At 34.1% G+C, this 5,367-nt stretch overlaps 1 non-coding gene across 1 annotated transcript; it reads right to left on the minus strand.

Annotated features, from left to right (window-relative positions):
* Nucleotides 1–3,149: 3,149 nt before the first annotated feature.
* LOC125620101 lies at nt 3,150–3,343 on the minus strand. Its single transcript, XR_007351681.1, has one exon. It is a non-coding gene; the product is annotated as a U2 spliceosomal RNA (small nuclear RNA).
* Nucleotides 3,344–5,367: the final 2,024 nt, after the last annotated feature.

The raw sequence follows: 5,367 nt of genomic DNA on the forward strand, positions 1-5,367 counted from the left end.
CTAACTCCATAATGATGTGAGCCAAATTTTATAACATCTGTCTGTCAATCTATCTATCTATCTATCCATCCATCCATCCATCCATCCATCCATCCATCATCTATCTCTTCTATTGGTTCCATTTTTCTGGAGAATTCTGACTAATATATCTTTCAAAGGTCCCATTCCCATATACCATCACACCAGAGATTAGGGCTCAACCAAATGATTTTTGAGGGGAACACAATTCAGTTAATAGCTATAGAAAATTGTTCAAGTCATTCCAGTTCATCATGCTTCATTTTCTTCATTGATAAAAGAAGAATCATCGTAGAATTTACCTCATAGGAAGATAAATTGATCAATGAGTCAATGATCCTAAAGTTCTTTTAAATAGAGCCCAGGAACACTGTAAATGCTGCTTGAACATTTTTTAAATAAATAAGGTGCACACTAGACAAATGAAAGAACATGGAAAAAAATTCTGAGGAGAGAATGGCTTAAACATTTATGAGTACAGAAAGGAATCTGATACAAAGGGAACAATGAGTCAGAGAGGAGAGATGTTTGGATGGAGTGGTAGAGGTGGCCAGGGGTTAAACCAAGTCAGATCTAGAAGATACTGGTAAGAAAGTGTGGGTTTTGTTCTAAATGAGGTGGTAATCCTTTTTATTTTAAATTCAAGTTCAAGTTTTTAAAGAACTTGACTGATGTTTAAAAAATATTAACTTGGAAATTCTGTAGAGAATGTAAAGGAGAAAACCAGGAAGTATAGATACTGATTAAGAGGGTATCCCTGGTCCTGGCAAGGATAATTATGTAGCTAGAACAGGGCAGTGATGACAATCTGGAGAAAAATTCATAGTCATGTATTATATATTGGAGGTGAAGGTGATAGAATTTATCAATGGATTGGATGGAAGAAGAGGGAGATATCAGAATCAGGAACACCACCCAGATTTCTGACTTAAGCTCTTGGCTATTTAAAGAAGTGTCAGATACTCAGTTGAAGAACACTGGAAGGGGGAATAGATTTGGTGTGTGTGTGTGTGTGTGTGTGTGTGTGTGTGTATAGATTAAAACTTCACTTTTAGACCTGTGAAATTTGTGTCACACACACACACACACACACACACACAAAACATCATAGTGAAATGGTGACTAGTTAACTGATCATCTTAACTGTACTAGAGTTTGGAGGTAAGCTGTAAGCCAGAAGTAAGTCTGGGAAATTAACTATGCTTATATGGTACTTAAGATTGATTTTTGGATAAAATCACCTAAAAAGGGCATGACAGAAAACTGTGAAATGAAAGAAAATAAAAACATTTTTTAAAAAGTTGGGTTATCTTTGGAAGCTCTAAGCCCCTTTTTTAATTTTCTTTCTTTTAATTATAAAACATTTAAGCATAACAAAATTTTGAGCTAAGTTACGTGGTACAGGGAACAGTCCTATACCTAGAATCTGGACTCAACAATTGAAATTTTTGCCATGTTTTTCATCTACTTACCTCTGTCTCTATTTATAGTGATTTTGATAGTGATTATTGATAGTGATTTTTTTGATAATGATTATTGATTTTGATAGTGATATATTGATAGTGATTTTATTTACACATATTTCTCCAAACTATTTCAAAGTTTCAGGTATTATGAAATTTTATCCCTAACTCATTTATCAGGTACCTCCTGAAATTAAAACAAAAAATATTTTATATAACTGAAAGATCTTATCACATTTAAGAAAATTGATAATAATTCACTAACATGATATGCTATTAATTTCCATTCAAATTTACTCAACATTGTAAACATCTTCTGTATATCTCAGGTTGACAGCATTTAAAAAACAGCTGTCTGAGCAGGAGCCATGAGGATGGAGAGGTCAGGATCTTGGTAGGAAGGAAGGCAGGGAGATCTGGTATCAGCAAATCAGAAAGAGAAGTGATTTTGAGAATGCCAACTCTGTAAATACTAATGACTTTCTGCAGATAGTCTTCATCTTAGAAAAATCGGGTCTAGGTTTATTTGTAAGAAGTTGTGTCTCTTACTGATATCCTTTTAAACTAATGATTTATGATAAATAAGGGATATTCATATCTCAATTGATTTGGTAAATAACCAAAATGAGGGGATCTAAAATCCAACATTATTTGCTGAGGGACCGTAAATTGACCTTTGCCTCTTGCATTATATCATTCCATTCTGTAGGCATTTAGTGCTTTCTTTGGCAACCAACCCAATTTCCGAGATTCCTCTCCTCTTTAAATTTTTCACTCCCTTCATGTTCCATTAAATATGCCATTAATTTAATGTTATTTATAATCTCAGTTCTTTACTCCTCTCAGCAGTTAGAATGACCATATAATTTATCTCTCAAACCAGAAAATTTTGTAAAATAAAAGAACTACATGTATAAACTGAACTATTATGGGCTGATCCATTTCACAGTCACTTTATCTATGAATAAATTGCCTATCCCTTTCTCTTCTCTTCCCCCATTCCCTTCTTTATAAGGAATGGATGCATATCACTTTATGAAGAATAAAAACACACAGATCTTTCAGGAGCTCCTAGAGTAAAATGCATATTACCACCACCTTTTAAAATTTTAAGAACTTTTAAGTGATCTATTTTCTTTTTCTTTTTAAAATTTTATTTATTATTTAAAATAATAATAATAATAATAATAATAATTATTATTATTATTATTATTGCAGTATGGGGATTGAACCCGGGGTGCTCTGCCAGTAAGTCACATCCTCAGACCTTTTTATTTTTAGACAGCATCTCACTTAGTTACTTAGGGTTTTGCTTAAGTTGCTGAGACGCCTTTGAACTTGCAATCCTCCTACCTTGGCCTCCTGAGTCATCGGGATGACAGGTCTGCACTGTTGTGCTCATTTAGATGATTTCTTGCTATGTCCTTCTTTTACCAATATTTCTGAGTTCCAAGGTTTTCTTCCCTTGTAAATTTCTATTTATTACATCACTTGTAGAATTTTAAAATAATTATTTTACTTTGAATAATGTACAAGTAGAGACTAAACCTCTGACTAAAACTATGTAAATTAACGTATACATGAACTATATGGAATAACTGTTGCACTGTTTCACCTAACTGACAGATTGTGTCCATGAAATACAAAGAGCTGGCTATCTTCTAGTAAAAAGGGGAGTCAGTTTAGTGGAAGCCCAACTGTCAAACATTTTGAAGAAGCCTCATATGGCAAGCTAACAATAATCATTTGTTGAAAGAACAAATAATGAATGAGTCAAGTCACAGTGTTTTGGTTTTGGTTTGTTTTAGGCTCCACTCTCCCCTTTTCTACACTTGATCTTAGCCAAAAGGCCGAGAAGCGATTCCACTCTCCCCTTTTCTTAAAATAGAAATTTGGAAGGGAAAAGTTGAACACAAAGATTTATTTTTTTCTTCAACCTTTTTGCTATGATTACTATTACGGTTTGGATCTGGAATCATCCCCCAAAGCTCATGTGTTGAAGGCTTGGTCTCCACTGCAGCTGTATTTGATGGTGGGAATTTGGGGAAGTGGTTGGATCAGGAGGGCTTTAACCTCATCAGTGGATTGCTCAATTTGGTGGATTAAAAATTTGAATGGATTATTGGGAAGTGGTACCTAATTGGAGGAAGAAGGTCACTGGGACATATCCTTGGGGACTTTATCTTGTCCCTATCTCCCTCTCTCTCTGCTTCACAGCTGCCATAAGCTGAGCAGCTTTCCTCTCCCTGCCCCAGTGCCATAATATTCTACCTCATCTCAGGTTCAGAGCCAACCACATCCAAACTTCCCAAACCATGAGTCAAAATAAACTTTCCCTCCTTTAAGTTGTCATGTCAGGTATTTTGATCACAGTGATGGAAAGCTAACTAACACAATTACTATTTGTATTGGAATCAAAATCAGTATATGGTGTTTATTGAGAATGTCAAAAACAGTGTATTTTCGGGTTTTCCCTAAAAAAAAAAAATCATATTACAAATGGTTACACGATTATATTTGCTTTTGAGACATGTTTTTAGTAAGTCAATATGGATTGTTTTAAAGAAAAATTGTCATTGATGAGATTTCTGAACTTATTTATTGAAAATGACCTTGAAGAACTTAAGCCTTGGAAGTTATGTATTGACCTCAGCATATACTGCCATAGTTTCCTGTGTTTTCTCCTAAATTCCTGGGATTGGCAAGTGAAATGCTGAATAACCCAGAGTCCCTTGCTATTAGGGCTCTGGATGTGATTTAGAATCCACCAATAAAATACGTTCGTATGAGATTTAGGAAAGGCAGAGACTATCTTCTTGCTGCTGTGGTGGCCCCAGCAAGTCAGATGGATGTGTTTACTCTAGCTCAGCTCCACACCCAGTGGCACATTACCAGCTTGTGGCTTTATAAGTACTAGAAACTCCATCAGTTTTCCCCTCCTTTGTTTCCAGCCAAGGTGGTATAATCTCAAAGCTTGGTACAGTGGTGGCTCCTTGGCTCGTCTGCTCTTTCCCACAATTTTGTAGGCACATAATTCCCATGTTATATCTTTTTTTTGGATTGTGATACCTAGAGAGCTTTTCACTTCCTATATTGAATCGTGACTGACATAACTTTATATTATTTGATTTTTGTCTACAACAAGATTTATTGAAACAGGTCTCTGGGTATTTAAGTTGGTTACAAGGTTGATAAGTTTTAGTTTATGCATTTATGAACTATGTTGTGAGAACCATTTCTTGTTGCTATATATTTATCTCATATTTGTCCTTTGAGATACATTTGTCAATGAAAAAATGTGTACAGCTTAAGATATAGGTAGATGTGATCTTACTAAGAATGCTTTTTGGCTTTATGAAATGACCATTTATCGCCACAATTTTCTACTCCATATTTTTAAAATTAAACACAGCACATTGTTTTTCTTAGCTCAAAGGTCAGACATTTTATCTGATTATTTCAGTAGAATTGTCAGCCAATGACATCTCTATTTTTCCATAAATATTGATTTCTCTAATTTCCTTCTCTCTAAATATATCTCAAATCTAATAACTTTTAAAATAGACTTTCTATTAATACTATAATTGCATTTTGATGATATTAAGATATATTTGGAAGCCATAACTAATTCTCTGTCTGTTGAATGCTTTATTTAATAGATAAAATTCTTTCAGTGCTCACAAAAAAGAAATATTTATGAAGTGTACTCCCAAAATATACTACAAGTGATTACATTTTTTTTTTGAAAATTTGTAGGACTGAGGGAGATTCAGACTACATCTCCACATTTTCAAATATCTGGATATAAAACAGTGATTTTTATTTAGTAGATTTTTGAAAGTAATTGCCAATCTAATCTGGGAAGAATCTGTAATATCCACCAATT

Source organism: Marmota marmota, unplaced genomic scaffold (genome assembly GCF_001458135.2).
Source record: "Marmota marmota marmota unplaced genomic scaffold, marMar, whole genome shotgun sequence".
Taxonomy (NCBI): Eukaryota; Metazoa; Chordata; class Mammalia; order Rodentia; family Sciuridae; genus Marmota; species Marmota marmota.